Here is a 16,606-nt window from a genome sequence, read left to right as displayed (position 1 = left end):
AACACTACACTACACTAACACAAAATAAAAGGTAAAACACAACATATACACGTATCGTACGACAGTGTTTCCAAAATGGAGCCTCCAGATGTTGCAGAACTACAACTCCCAGCATGCCCAGACAGCTATTTGCTGTGTGGGCATGCTGGGATTTGCAGTTTTGCAACATCTGGAGGGCTACAGTTTGGAGATCACTGTGCAGTGATCTCTAAACTGTGGCCCTCTAGACCTTGCAAAACTACAACTCCTAGCATGCCCACACCGCAGTTTGCTGTCTGGGCATGCTGGGATTTGTAGCTTTGCAACATCTGGAGGGCCACACTTTGGAGATCACTGTGCAGTAGTCTCTAAACTGTAGCCCTCCAGATGTTGCAAAACTGCAAATTCGAGCATGCCCAAACAGCTGTCTCGGCATGCTGGGAGTTGTAGTTTCCTGCTTGAAGTTTGAGCTGCAGCAAATTTTTCGCTACAGCGCAAACTCCTAGTTGGAAACTCACTGTAAACCTCCGCCAGTGCGAATGTACCCTAAAAGCACTACACTACACTACACTAACACATAATAAAGGGTAAAACGCAACATATACAAGTATTGTACGGCAGTGTCCAAAATGTAGCCTCCAGCTGTTGCAAAACAACAACTCCCAGCATTTCTGGATAGCCACTGACTGTCCAGGCATGCTGCGAGTTTAGCAACAGCTGGAGGTGATCGGGATGAACCTTATGTTTATAATGACTGATCAATATATTAATATTAAAACGCCATTGCTGCTGGAAAAATATCTGTTCCCTTACCCTTTAACCCAGATACATCAGAATGCTAAATGCAAAACATTTCATCTTATCGCCTGTAACTAAGACTAGAGCCTTGAGATGGAGACTATGGATACAAGATGTCTAAACATTGGACTTTGTGGAAAGATGCTGAAATCTTAAGCTAAGAGGACTTGCAAGATAATGACTTATGCTACACCACGCTCAAATGACCAATCAGCATATAGAACAATGCATACTTTTACCTTTCACCCTCCTCTTTTTCTCAGTTTGTAAAAACCACATTTACTTCCTGTAATAAACAGAACTCCCAGGGGTACCGAGGAGGGAACCCATACCAACCTGGCGTGGTGTGAATTTTCTTATGTCTGAAATTAGTACAGCGGTAGCCACTCACAGATTAAGGCCGCACATTAACTAATCCTTAACAGTTAGTGGCAGCGCGGGACGGCCGGAACAACGCTCGAGGGAGAATACGAATCCAGTGGAGCGACACTTTGAGCTGACCCGAGGCAACCCATTACTACTCAAACTAGGGGCCTGATCAACCCCACGGAAACAGGGTAAGTCTGCTGATTTTATGAATCTGTAGGCTTATCTGTGTTTTTTTGAGTAGTTTTGTGGGAGTCTAGACGGCCCAGGTCGACCCTCTAGATTTAACTCTTAGCGACAGAGATTTTCCCGCTGTGTTGTTCTCTTGTTCTCTGGTTTTTAGTCGCTTGTGATTGACTGCTGCTTTAAATAGGCTCAGAAGGCAAAAGCTGATTTTTCCTTTGCCACAAACTTGCAGGCTTATAAAACATTTTTTTTTCTCTCTTCCTTGAGCTGTAAATTCCTTATCTGAGAAGAAGATACGGTGTGCTGTAACAAGGCCAGATCCGTTTCATAATGTAAACAGGAGAATTTAACTGTGAGAAAGATTAATTTGGGATTTTTGAGTCTTTAAAAAAATCCAGTTTTTTTCTTTACTAATAATTTGGATTTAATTTAATTTTTGACTTTTTAATTTAGGGGATTTGGGCCGAGGAAGATAAGTTACGTAGATTTTTGAGTTCTAGGTTCTCTAATATCTTTTTTTGTATGTAGGCGCAATATCTTCAAAATCTTTTGTGGATGTCAGACAAGCTGATAACTTTAGAAGTTAATATTGGACCGTAACTTTTTCCGGTTTAGAGAACGGCATTACTAAGTATCTATGTCGCACGGGAGCAAGGAGTTGCTCTGGTATCTATTGTATTGAACTGTTAATGTATAAACGGCATTATTAAGTAACTTCTGTCGCACGGGAGCAAGAAGTGGCTCTGGTATCTTTTTTTGGACTGGTAATGCATAAGAGTAGCAGATTATAGTGGCATCATACAAACGGTGGTTGTCACGTTGACACCCTTTTTTGTTTGGGGTTTAGTATCAATTTTTTGGCCAAATCCACTGTGAGTTTTTGTTCATAGGGTAATTTGCAACCCTCTCTCTACCTGAGACTGAAAAAAAGAAATTGATACTAAATACCAAACAAAAAAGGGTGTCAACGTAACAACCACTGTTTGTATTGTTCAGTTCTTGCATTGATAGACTTTTGGAGATAGAAATGAACACTTGCCATATTTGTCAGACTGCTTCTTTCTAAAGTCACATGACATAGTTATGCACTGTGAGAGGAAGAAATATAAAACAATTCTAGAATCTAATGATTTGTTGGCTGCTGTCCAAGTTTGATATCGTAACTCATGTTCCATAACAAAAGGAAAATATATAGAGATGGAATGTAGAGAAGAGAAAGAGAATATAACTGTATACTAGATAGAGACGTTTTACCGCTCGATAATGATGATTATTAGAGATGAGTGAATGACGAACCCGAATTCGTACCGAATTTCACAAAAATTCGATTTGCATCGAATGCGAATATCCCCGCGATTCGATCGCGCAAATTGCTTCATTAAACTTCATTTTACAGCGTTCCAGGCAATTGGAGAACTAAAATGGCGGATCCACGTGTGAGTACAAGGGGCAGGGGATTATGGGAGGGCGGGAAACAGCGGCGGGAATGAAGGTAGGCGGGATGACCCTGAATCACATGTGAGATGCAGCCTATCAGCATTCATTGACCCCTGTGATGTCAAAGCCCTATATAATCGGCAGCCATCTTGCGTAACAACCACTGTTTGTATTGTTCAGTTCTTGCATTGATAGACTTTTGGAGATAGAAATGAACACTTGCCATATTTGTCAGACTGCTTCTTTCTAAAGTCACATGACATAGTTATGCACTGTGAGAGGAAGAATTTAGTTTATTTACTTCATTTCGTCTATGCACTCAGAGATAGAGAGAACGGGACTGCGTGTGTCTGACTAGCTTATACCACAGCGTTACACTGCAACTCCTAGTCACATCAGCATTGGGGAAAGGCAGGAGTGCAGAGTGCTTTGCTGTTCACACTGAGAAGGATCATTGATAACTAAACCTCCTATTCAAGTTATTGAGCATTGCAGCAGAGAGGGGCAGATAGCTGTTAGTTTCCTCATACAGATCAACAAGCTGAACCATCTTACCACCTCATTTATCAGCGCAATTCCTTTTTTTTTGCTCCACAAATGATCTGCTGCTCAGAATTGTGAGACATAGTGCAATTTAGGGTTTAATCCCTGTATATTTTTTTTATTGTGCTGGTGCACTGTTGGGTCCTGCTGCTGTTCACAAATACGTTATTTTTCAGCGGACTGTAGTGCATTTGTCTGCCCTCATACGTGCATAACACATGCCTACATCAAAGCAGTCTACTATTCTGTATCTGTAACAAGTCTAGATACAGGGAAAGTCCTGACTCCTGACAAAAGTAATCACCTGCTGGTGTTTTTAAAAAATACTTATTTTTTCTGCCTATAGTTGCGCATATTATTGCCCTCATCAGTGCATACCGCATAGGTACATCCAGGTATTGTACCATTTAGTACCTGTTAATCTGTCAAGGTGCTCCATACTGTCAAAGTCCAAACAATAGTATTCACTGGCTGGTCTTTTTTAAAAAATACAGAGTTTTTTCTGCGTATAGTTGCGCATATTACTGCCCTCATCAGTGCATACTGCATAGGTACATCCAAGTATTGTACCATTTAGTACCTGTTAATCTGTCATGGTGCTCCATACTGTCAAAGTCCAAACAATAGTATTCACGGGCTGGTGTTTTACAAAAATACAGAGATTTTTCTGCCTATAGTTGTGCATATTACTGCCCTCATCAGTGCATACCACATAGGTACATCCAAGTATTGTACCATTTAGTACCTGTTAAACTGTCAAGGTGCTCCAAATGTAATTTTTCATTTGCACAGCCCACTGTTCCAAAGATCTGTCAAACGCCAGTGGGGAGTAAATACTCACTGCACCCCTTATTCAATTCTGTGAGGGGTGTAGTTTCAAAATGGGGTCACATGTGGGGGGTCCACTGTGGCAGCACGGGGGGCTTTGTAAACGCACACGGCCCCTGACTTCCATTCCAAACAAATTCACTCTCCAAAAGCTCAATGGCGCTCCTCCTCTTCTGAGCATTGTAGTTCGCCAGCAGAGCACTTGATGTTCACACATGGGGTATTTAAATACTCAGAAGAAATGGGGTTACAAATTTTGGGGGTCACTTTCTACTATTACCCCTTGTAAAAATGTAAAATTTGGGGGGAAAAACAGCATTTTTCATTTACACATCCAAATTTAACGAAAAGTCGTCAAACACCTGTGGGGTGTTAAGGCTCACTGTACCCCTTGTTACGTTCCTTGAGGGGTGTAGTTTCCAAAATTTTTTTTTTTTGCTGTTTTGGCACCATAGGGGCTTCCTAAATATGACATGCCCCCCAAAGACCATTTCAGCAAAATTTGCTTTCCAAAAACCAAATGTGACTCCTTCTCTTCTGAGCCTTGTGCCAGCAGAGCACTTGACGTCCACACATGGGGTTTTTCCATACTCAGAAGAGATGGGGTTACAAATTTTGGGGGCATTTTCTCATATTACCCCTTGTAAAAATTTAAAATTTGGGGGAAAACTAGCATTTTAGTGAAAAAAGAAATCACTTACACATCCCCTTGTTACGTTCCATGAGGGGTGTAGTTTCCAAAATAGTATGCCATGTGATTTTTTTTTTGCTGTTCTGGCACCATAGGGGCTTCTTAACCCCTTAAGGACACAGGGCGTATCCATACGCCCCATTTCCAAGTCCTTAGGGACACAGGGCATATGGATATGCCCTGCGCATTTCCGGCCCCAGCTGCTAGCTGGAGCGGAGCCGGATGCCTGCTGAAATCGTTCAGCAGGCATCCCGGCATATCGCCCAGGGGGGTCATTATGTCCCCCCATGTCGGCGATTGCCGCAGATCGCTGGACAATTCAGTCCAGCGATCTGCGGCGGATTCCAGGTCAATCGGGTATCCGGTGACCCGGAATTACTGGCTGACCGGGGCCGGAACAGCCATTGCCAGCAGGGGTGAGGTGGCACTGGTGCCACCTCACGATCGCCCTGATTCCTCGGCCGGTTTCCCGGCCGACCAATCAGGGCACCTGCTGCGGGTGTCACTCCCGCAACCCGCTCTGCCCCTCTTCCGGAGGACGTGATCGGGTGCGGGCAGAAGACCCCGGGTGCTGGGGACCCCGATCCCCGGCGTCCCTGTTGGGATCGGGGGTCCAGGAGCGACGGCGGCGGCAGGACTGACCTGCACGGTGGCGTCGTGGAGCAGCAGCAGGAGGTGAGTGACAGCCTCCTGCTGTTGCTTAGCAACAGCTCCCAGCATGCAAAAAGGGCATGCTGGGAGCTGTAATTATGCAACAGCAGGAGGCAGACCACCACAACTCCCAGCATTCCCTTATGGGCATGCTGGGACTTGTAGTTTTGCCTCCTCATGCTGGAGGCCTCCTCATGCTGGAGGCACATTTTTCTATGGAAAAGTGTACCTTCAGCTGTTGTATAACTACAACTCCCAGCTTGCACAATCAGCTAAAATGCATGCTGGGATTTGTAGTGGTGCATCTGATGGTTGCATAACTACAACTCCCAGCATGCCCGTTGGCTGTCGGTGACTGCTGAGAGTTGTAGTTTTGCAACAGCTGAAGGCACACTGAGTTAAGTAGCAAACTCGTGTGTCTCCAGCTGTTGCATAACTACAATCCCCAGCATCCCCAGCCAAAGTAGTATGCCGCCGGCTGTTGCATAACTACAGGACTCAGCATGCCCTTCCGCTGTCCGTGCATGCTGGGGGTTGTAGCTTTTGCAACAGCTGAAGGCACACTGGTTGCAAAGCACTGAGTTTGTTACCAAACTCGGTGTTTCACAACCAGTGTGCCTCCAGCTGTTGCAAAACTACAACTCCCAGCATGCACTGATAGACCGTACATGCTGGGAGTTGTAGTTTTGCAACAGCTGGATGTCCCCCCCCCCCCCCCCCCAATGTGAACGTACAGGGTACACCCACATGGGCGGAGGATTACAGTAAGTATCTGGCTGCAAGTTTGAGCTGCGGCAAATTTTCTGCTGCAGCTCAAACTGCCAGCGAGAAACTACTGTGAACCCCCGCTCGTGCGACTGTACCCTAAAAACACTACACTAACACAAAAAAAAAAAAAAAAGTAAAAAACCCTACATATACACATACCCCTACACAGCCCCCCTCCCCAATAAAATTGAAAAACGTCTGATACGCCACTGTTTCCAAAATGGAGCCTCCAGCTGTTGCAAAACTACAACTTCCAGCATGCACTGATAGACCGTACATGCTGGGAGTTGTAGTTTTGCAACAGCTGGATGTTCCCCCCCCCCCCCAATATGAACGTACAGGGTACACTCACATGGGCGGAGGTTTACAGTAAGTATCCGGCTGCAAGTTTGACCTGCGGCAAATTTTCTGCCGCAGCTCAAGCTGCCAGCAAGAAACTACTGTGAACCCCCGCCCGTGTGACTTTACCCTAAAAACACTACACTAACAAAAAATAAAATAAAAAGTAAAAAACACTACATATACACATACCCCTACACAGCCCCCCTCCCCAATAAAAATGAAAAATGTCTGGTACGCCACTGTTTCCAAAATGGAGCCTCCAGCTGTTGCAAAACAACTACTCTCAGTATTGCCAGATAGCCACTGACTGTCTAGGCATGCTGGGAGTTTTACAACAGCTGGAGGCACCCTGTTTGGGAATCACTGGCATAGAATACCCCTATGTCCACCCCTAAGCAAGTCCCTAATTTAGGCCTCAAATGCGCATGGCGCTCTCACTTAGGAGCCCTGTCGTATTTCAAGGCAACAGTTTAGGGTCACATATGGGGTATCGCCGTACTCGGGAGAAATTGTGTTACAAATTTTGGGGGGTATTTTATGCTATTACCCTTTTTAAAATGTAAAATTTTTGGGAAAACAAGCATTTTAGGTAAAAAAAATATTTTTTTTTTACATATACAAAAGTCATGAAACACCTGTGGGGTATTAAGGTTCACTTTACCCCTTGTTACGTTCCCCGAGGGGTCTAGTTTCCAAAATGGTATGCCATGTGTTTTTTTTTTGCTGTTCTGGCACCATAGGGGCTTCCTAAATGCGGCATGCCCCCAGAGCAAAATTTGCTTTCAAAAAGCCAGATGTGACTCCTTCTCTTCTGAGACCTGTAGTGCGCCAGCAGAGCACTTTTCACCACCATATGGGTTGTTTTCTGAATCGGGAGAAATTGGGCTTCAAATTTTGGGGGGTATTTTCTGCTATTACCCTTTTTAAAAATGTAAACATTTTGGGAAACCAAGCATATTAGGTAAAAAATTTTTTATTTTTTTTACATATGCAAAAGTTGTGAAACACCTGTAGGGTATTAAGGTTCACTTTACCCCTTGTTACGTTCCCCGAGGGGTCTAGTTTCCAAAATGGTATGCCATGTGTTTTTTTTTTTTTGCTGTTCTGGCACCCTAGGGGCTTCCTAAATGCGGCATGCCCCCAGAGCAAAATTTGCTTTCAAAAAGCCAAATGTGACTCCTTCTCTTCTGAGACCTGTAGTGCGCCAGAAGAGCAATTTTCACCCCCATATGGGGTGTTCTCTGAATCGGGAGATATTGGGCTTCAAATTTTGGGGGGTATTTTCTGCTATTATCCTTTTTAAAAATGTAAAACTTTTGGGAAACCAAGCATTTTAGGTATAAACTTATTTTTTTTTTACATATGCAAAGTCGTGAATCACCTGTGGGGTATTAAGGTTCACTTTACCCCTTGTTACGTTCCCTGAGGGGTCTAGTTTCCAAAATGGTATGCCATGTGTTTTTTTTTTTTTGCTGTCCTGGCACCATAGGGGCTTCCTAAAGGTGACATGCCCCCCAAAAACCATTTGTCGCTCCTTCCCTTCTGAGCCCTCTACTGCGCCTGCCGAACAATAAACATAGACATATGAGGTATGTGCTTACTCGGGAGAAATTGGGTTTCAAATACAAGTAAAAATTTTCTCCTTTTTACCCCTTGCAAAAATTCAAAAATTGGGTCTACAAGAACATGCGAGTGTAAAAAATGAAGATTTTTAATTTTCTCCTTCAATTTGCTACTATTCCCGTGAAACACCTAAAGGGTTAATACACTTACTGAATGTCATTTTGAATACTTTGGGGGTGTAGTTTTTATAATGGGGTCTTTTATGGGGTATTTCTCATATGAAGACCCTTCAAATCCACTTCAAAACTGAACTGGTCCCTGAAAAATAGTGAGTTTGAAAATTTTTTGAAAAATTTCAAAATTGCTGCTGAACTTTGAAGCCCTCTGGTGTCTTCCAAAAGTAAAAACTCATAAATTTTATGATGCAAACAAAAAGTAGACATATTGTATATGTGAACCCCAAAAAAATTTATTTTGAATATCCATTTTCCTTACAAGCAGAGTGCTTCAAAGTTAGAAAAATGCAAAATTTTCATTTTTTTCATAAAATTTGGGGATTTTTAACCAAGAAAGGATGCAAGTTACCATAAAATGTTACCACTATGTTAAAGTAGAAAATGTCAAGAAAAAACTATCTCGGAATCAGAATGATAACTAAAAGCATCCCAGAGTTATTAATGTTTAAAGTGACAGTGGTCAGATTTGCAAAAAACGCTCTGGTCCTTAAGGTGTAAAATGGCCTGGTCCTTAAGGGGTTAAAGGGGTATTCCAGGCCAAAACTTTTTTTTATATATCATCTGGCTCCGGAAAGTTAAACAGATTTGTAAATTACTTCTATTAAAAAATCTTAATCCTTCCAATAGTTATTAGCTTCTGAAGTTGAGTTGTTGTTTTCTGTCTAACTGCTCTCTGATGACTCACGTCCGGGGAGCTGTGCAGTTCCTATGGGGATATTCTCCCATCATGCACAGCTCCCGGGACGTGACATCATCATTGAGCAGTTAGACAGAAAACTTCAGAAGCTAATAACTATTGGAAGGATTAAGATTTTTTTATAGATGTAATTTACAAATCTGTTTAACTTTCCGGAGCCAGTTGATATATATAAAAAAGGTTTTGCCTGGAATACCCCTTTAAATGTGATATGCCCCCAAAAAGCATTTTCAGAAAAACTCACTCTCCAAAATCCCAATGTCGCTCCTTCCCTTCTGAGCCCTCTAGTGCACCCACAGAGAGTTTCACATACACATATGAGGTATTTCCTTAATCGACAGAAATTGGGTTAAACATTTTAGGAAGATTTCTCTCTTTTTACCCCTTGTAAAAATACAAAAACTGGGTCTACAAGAACATGCCAGTGTAAAAAATGAAGTTTTTGAATTTTCTCCTTCAATTTGCTGCTATTCCTGTGAAACACCTAAAGGGTTAACAAACCTTTTGAATGTCCTTTTGGATACTTTGAGGGGTGCAGTTTATGGGGTATTTCTAATAAGAAGGCCCTTCAAGAGTGATGACGCGGCCCATCGACGCCCCCTCCGCTTGATTGATGGGCCGCGTCATCACTCTGCTCCGTCTGTTCAGTGAGCGGAACGATGACGCGGCCCATCGATCAAGCGGAGGGGGCGTCGCTGCCGGCCGAAGAACGGGAGTAGATGAGAAGAGCTCCCTGCCCAAGTGACTACTTACGGCGGCGGCGGTGACTAGTTTATAACTTCATATCTTCACCATCCCTGGGGGCAGGAGCATCCCCCGGGAATGGTGAAAATAAAGATTTTACCCTATATAATGCTTTGCCAAGCGTTATATAGGGTAAAATCTGATGATTGGTTCCCTTTAACATACTATAATACTAAACTATTTAACCTCACTTTTGATCCTGACACCCATCCACCTTCAGATACAGAGATAAAGGCTTTATTGCAGCCTTCCAAATGAGTATTACAGAACATTTTCTTTTTTTTAGAATATTTCCTGATATTCTCACCCATGTCCTTATTAAATTATTTAATGGATTTTTTTTAGTTTGGCCACATTTGGAGATTTTAAATCCCTTTCAGAAATATGCACGAATGACCCCTAAAGGTGGTTTAACCTTTTAGCCCTTTTTCACCTTAAGGGTACGTTCCCACACGGCGTATTTTGCTGCGTATTTGCTGCGTATTTGGTGCTGCGTATTTTCCTACCCATTGACTTCAACAGGGAAAATAAAATACGCAGCAGCAAATACGCAGCAAATACGCCGTGTGGGAACGTACCCTCAGGACGCAGCCCTTTTTTTGCAATTCTGACCATCACTTTATGCATTAATAACAGAAAAAAAAATTAATAGTGCAACAAAATTGAAGAAAAAATTTTATTTCGTAGATTTTGGGGGCTTCTGTTTCTACACAGTTCATTCTTCGGTAAAAATAACACCTTATCTTTATTCTATAGGTCCATACGGTTAAAATGATACCCTACTTATATAGGTTGGATATTGTCGTACTTCGGAAAAAAATCATAACTACATGCAGGAAAATTTATATGTTAAAAATTCTCATCTTCTAACCCCTATAACTTTTTTATTTTTCTGCGTACGGGCCGGTATGAGGGCTAATTTTTTGCGTAGTGTTCTGAAGTTTTTTTTATTGATGGGACTTTTTGATAACTTTTTATTCATTTTTTCATGATATAAAAAGTGACAAAAAATACACTATTTTGGACTTTTGAATTTTTTTGCATGCACGCCATTGACTGTGCGATTTAATTAACAATATATTTTTATAGTTCGGACATTTCCACACGCGGCGATACCACATATGTTTATTTTTATTAACACAGTTTTTTTTTTTTATGGGAAAAGAGGGGTGATTCAAACTTTTATTAGGGAAGGGGTTAAATGACCTTTGTTATCTTTTTTTTTTTCACTTTTTTTTTCAGTGTTATAGCTCCCATAGGGACCTATAACACTGCACACACTGATCTCCTATGCTTATCCCTGCAAAGCTATGGCTTTGCAGGGATAAGCATAGGAGATCAGTGTGTGCAGTGTTATAGGTCCCTATGGGAGCTATAACACTGAAAAAAAAAAAAAAGTCAGTGAGATGGGGCTTAATTGCTCAAGCCTGTAGCTCAGGCTTGGAGCAATCAATCGACGATCGTACGCCGCAGAGTCAGGTAAGGAGCCCTCCGCCTGCGTCCCAGCTGATCGTAACATCGCGATTTTATCGCAATGTCTTGATCAGCCCGACTGAGCTGCCGGGAAGCGTTTACTTTCGTTTTCAGATGCGGTGGTCAACTTTGATCGCCACGTCTGAAGGGTTAACAGCGCGCGGCACAACGATCGATGCCGCACGCTGTTAGCCCAGGGTCCCGGCTATGATTAGCAGCCGGGATCGACTCGGTGTGATGCGGGGTCACGGCGTGACCCCGTTTTAAACACCGGGATCAGGCGTAGGGCGTACAGGGGCGCCTTACGTCCTTAAGGAGTTAAACACCTACTAATTGCTGCATCATTTCATTTTCCTTTACCCTAATTTCTGTAAAAATATATTTCTGATGCTTTAACCCTTCATGTACAGCAAATATTCATTTTCGGGTTCAAATGTTTCCTTCTTCCCTTTAAAAGCAAACAGACAACAGGCTGTGGTGGACTAGTTGTAGTTGTACTACCCAGTGGACAGTACAGTACGTAGTGGTGGACTAGTGATAGTTATACTAGCCAGCGGACATAAGCCAGTGGGAGACTGGTGGTATTTGTAGTAGCCAGCGGGCAGTGATGGACTGGTTGGAGTTGTACTATCCAGTGGACAGCAGGCAGTATTGGACTAGTGGGAGTTGTAGTAGCCAGGAGAAAGCAGGCAGTGGTGGACTGGTGGGAGTTGTAGCAATCAGCAGAAAATGGTGGACTGGTGGGAATTGTAATAGCCACCAGGCAGTGGTGGACTGGTGGGAATTATAATAGCCACCAGGCAGTGAGAAAGTTTTAGCCAATAGTCCAATCTGGCAACCCAAACGTCCATGGACTCTGGACTCTTGGTGTTTCTCAGAGAAATGGCACAATTTAGATATGCATTACTCTGGTTTTCCAGATGGTGATGCACATTCCTTTGGGGACATTTCATGTCAGGGTGGAAAACTGGATATAAAAACTTCATCATAGAGGGGCGTGGCTTGGCACACACGGGATGAGATGCCTAGACTGAGCGCTCCCGCCTAGACCGCAGCTTTTGGGGTCCATCTACCTGCTATGGGAGGCAGATCAAAGAAAAAATTACACAGACAGACCCCCCAGCTACCCAGCGATGGCCCAGGATCAATTGCGGCTTACTATATCCAGCACGGTCCAGAAAGCTCCACAATGCAGCCTCCTGTCCCACTACAGCCCACTACAGCCAAAGCTGGAAATCACAGTGCGGGCTCCTCAAGAGGGGACTTCCGTCTCCACGGCTCTCTCGCTGCCCGCAGTCCCGCAGCGGTCCACAGCTATGGACTCGGCGGCTCCACAAGACGCTTCGGTAGCCCTGGACACCGCAGGCACCAACCGGGCACTGCATCAGGCTCCACTCCCACAGCACAAGGAGTCTCGGCACCCATGTGGGGATCAGAACAACCAGCTACAGGGAAGTGTGGTCTCCCCCCAGCTCTATCCTGCTCACCCTGGGAGTAGAGACCCTTCCTCGTCAGGTGAGCCAGACCCCAGACAGCCGGCCCCCAGCGCAGAGCCTGTTGCTTCCCCCTTCCCTGCTAACAGCTCTGCAGCATCGTCCATCCATCCCCTACTCCCTGCCTACACCTCAGCTCCAGAGCCTGGCACTGTTATGTGCACTCTCCTGGGACTCCCATCCCCTAACCAGGACGCACAGTCTCCTGTTCCCTGTATTAACAGGGCCTCTAGCTTTACTCATTCATGGACCAAAAATTGTTTACCTACTCCAGGTGCCAGAAGTTATGCCGCAATGGTGGCTATCCCAACTCCACTGGCGACTGACGCCCCCTCCCCATTGCCGTCTCACCAGATACCTGTCCCTGGCCCTCCTGCCATTAATGTCCTCAACTGGGCCGACACTATGGTCTCAGCGGACTCGCACTCTGACAGTGATCCCCATGATTCTGCTCCAGACAGCGATACTACCGTCTACTGGGGTGCTAGCCCTCCTGCAAAAAAAAAGTTGTTCAAAACTCCAATTAAACCAAGCACCGGTTCTGCTCTGCACACTAATCACTCATCTTCGGATGATACATTGACCGACTACAAGCAGAACCGCCGCCGGACCCGCACACCGTACTGTCCAGCTGTCACCTGTCCGGCTCAGACTGACCCATCCCTGAAATGGCCACTAATATTTTAAAGAAACACCCAGAATTACAAGCCTTGTTAGCTCTTCTTCCGACAAAATCAGACATTCAAACAATGGCAGCTGACCTCCGCCAAGCTTGGTGCCAGGATTTCCAACCCGTCAAAACTGAAGTGCACCAACTCAAAGTGAAGGTACAATCCCTAGAAGAATTCCGAACCTCTGTTACAACTCAGATGCAAGCCCTCCAAGTAGCCACTCAGAACATCTCTCTACATCAAGCAGCTGAAATCGCCCACTTGAATCCATCGGCGAAGCCATGTCCAAGAGACAACAGTATGCGCCCACTCATCCAAATGAGCAGAAGCTGAATGTGCTCCTCTCCGAATTGCTGTTGCTGCAGTCCCTCCCTTTTCAAGTGGTGGACTCTGCACCTTTCAGAGACAGGATGGCTTGTGCCGAGCCGAGGTGGATAGTCCCAAGCCAAGCCGTCAATTCTTTGCAAAGAAGGCAGTACCAGCCCTGCAAAACAGAAGATGGGGCAGTCCTTGATCCTGTCGGTGTGTACCAAAGTGCACGGCGGTGCCGATGTGTGGAGCTGTAACTACGGTCAGGGACAATACATGTCCTGTACAGCCCACTGGGTAAATGTGGTTCCTGCACAGCCACAACAGCAACTTGGACAGGTCACATCATGCCGCTTCTGCCTCCATGCTCTCAGGCTGTTGGTCTTGTGACAGTGTATGACTCCGCCTCCTCATCCTCCATTGTGTCCTCAGCCTACACTGCACGGACAAGTCTCAGCGCCCCTCCAGCATACCATGTGTGCAGGGCACGGCGGTGTCACGCTGTTCACATGGTTTGCCTTGGCGAACGGGGAGGAACTGCTAAAAGTAATTCATCAAGAAATCAAATCATGGCTTACTCCATGAAAACAGGAAATGGGAACCATGGTGACAGATGACGAGAAGAACGTCTTGTCTGCGCTGAGACAAGGAAGCCTGAGCTATGCGCCCTGCATGGCACACGTGTTCAATCTGGTTGTCAAGCAGTTCCTGAAGTGTTCCCGCCCATCTGCAAGACATCCTAACAATGGGAAGGAAACTTTGCATGCACTTCAGCCACTCGTACACCGCAAAGCGCACACTCCTCGAGCTGCAGCATCAGAACGGTATCCCACAACATAGTCTGATTTAAAACATTTCCACACATTGGAATTCCAACCTCCATATGTTGGACCGACTATACGAACAGAGAAAAGCCATCACCGATTTCCTGATGACCCAAGCGGATAGGGCAATTCCCCTGTGTAACTTCAATGTCAACCAGTGGCAGCTCATACGTGACACCTGACGTTTGCTCAGGCCCTTTGAGGAAGCCACATTATTAGTCAGTCGCCAGGATTATGGGATGAACGACGTCATTCCACTGCTTCATTTCCTACAACACGTGTTGGAAATGATGGCTGCTCAGGGCACTGGAGATGTGGCGCCTATATCTTATGGCCACATGAGCCCTGTGGTGGCTGAACTGGAAGAGGAGGAGGAGGGGGAAGGGGACAGTGGAGCACAGGTTAGGTTTCACGAAACGTTTTTTATAGTCATCTGACACGAGAGGAGGAGCAGCCAGAGGAGCTAGAGGGTTATGAGGAAGAGGAGAAAGAGGACCCAGACACACCGTGGCAGTATGCAGTGGAGATGGAGGCAGGGAGTCCCACCGAGTCACTTGCACAAATGGCACAATGCATGCTCACTTGCTTGCGTAGTGACCGCCGAATTGTCACCATTCGGCAGCGGGATGATTCTGGCTCTCCACCTTATTGGATCCTCGCTACCGGCACAAAATGGGGGCTTTTTTTATAGCCACTGAGAGGAAGGAAAAACTGACCTACTACAGAGACATCTTACGTAGTCAGTTGGCCGATGCCTATCTGCGCCATCGTCCATCCTCTCGCAGGTCTGACTCGGGGGGCCCTCTGCACTCACCTTCCACTGCCATGGCTATTATGGAGGGGTGGGGTGGCAGGAGCAGTACCAGCATCAGCAATGCCTTTTTAAATTTTATTTTGAATGTATTAAACGCTAAGTTTTAAAGGGAACCAATCATCAGATTGTACCCTATATAATGCTTGGCAAAGCGTTATATAGGGTAAAATTGTTGTCCTCACCATCCCCGGGGGACGCTCCTGCCCCCAGCGATGGTGAAGATATGAAGTTATAAACTATAGACCACAAGTAAGTATTGAGGATATGCATTAGCTAAAACGCAACTTTTCTTAGGATAAAATATATGGATCCAAATTTTTTTTTCAAATCAAACATAAGGAAAGGTGTGCAAAATAAACATCATCTCCCACCTACACCAACCAAGTATTAATGTGATGCAAATACCTCTAAAAGGTGGAAGGGAACAATGTATGGTCCATTGTAACCGGTGGCGGTAAAAACTTCCCCTGTAAGGCCCTACACTCACATTATTAATTCACTTCTTGGCAAATGTTACTTGCCCTAAAAAGGGCAGGCCCACACAGGAAGATCTCCCTATTTCCACCTACAAACACTGCCATTTCCTAGGGTTTTGAGGTGGAAATAGGGAGAGTTTCCTATGTGGGACCACCCTTTTTAGTAACACTTGTCAAGAAGGGAATTAATAGGGCGAGAGTAGGGCCTTACAGGGGAAGTTTTTACCCCCACCTGCTACAGTGGACAATACATTGTTCCCTTCTAACTTTTTAGAGGAAAGTGTTACTTGTCTGAAAAAGGGCGGCCACACACAGGAACCTCTCCCTATTTCCACCTAAAAACCCTGGGAAATGGCAGTGTTTGTAGGTGGAAATAGGGAGAGGTTCCTGAGTGGGGCCATGCTTTTAGGGCGATTAACACTTGCCAAGAAGGCAATTAGCAGTGCGAGAGTAGGGCCTTATAGGGGAAGTTTTTACCCCCACCGGTTACAATGGACCATACGTTGTTCCCTTCCACCTTTTGAGATCTTTGCATCACATCAATACTTGGTGGTGTAGGTGGCACATAGTGTTTTTTGCACACCTTTCCTTTTGTTAAAAAAAAAAAAAAAAATTGGGAACATATATTTTATCCTAAGAATATTATTAAAAGTTAAGTTTTACGTAATGCATGTCCTCAATACTTACTTGTTCTGTGCACACTAATACTATTACAAA

At 44.7% G+C, this 16,606-nt stretch overlaps 2 protein-coding genes across 11 annotated transcripts in view; one reads left to right on the top strand and one right to left on the bottom strand.

Annotated features, from left to right (window-relative positions):
• Positions 1–16,606, top strand: part of LOC130284639 (uncharacterized) — a 271,577-nt gene that overhangs the window by 24,699 nt on the left and 230,272 nt on the right. Inside the window, exon 1 of one of the 3 annotated variants that reach the window (XM_056535186.1) lies at positions 1,096–1,334. The exons of the other annotated variants lie outside the window; for them this stretch is intronic. The gene's annotated coding sequence lies outside the window, so the exon portion shown is untranslated. Of the gene's footprint in view, positions 1–1,095; positions 1,335–16,606 lie in introns of those variants that run through there. 3 annotated transcript variants of the gene reach the window in all.
• Positions 1–16,606, bottom strand: part of GULP1 (GULP PTB domain containing engulfment adaptor 1) — a 1,103,506-nt gene that overhangs the window by 886,241 nt on the left and 200,659 nt on the right. The window lies entirely within an intron of this gene.

The sequence above is a fragment of the Hyla sarda genome, chromosome 8 (genome assembly GCF_029499605.1).
Source record: "Hyla sarda isolate aHylSar1 chromosome 8, aHylSar1.hap1, whole genome shotgun sequence".
Lineage (NCBI taxonomy): Eukaryota > Metazoa > Chordata > Amphibia > Anura > Hylidae > Hyla > Hyla sarda.
This window is presented reverse-complemented; position numbering and strand designations above follow the sequence as displayed.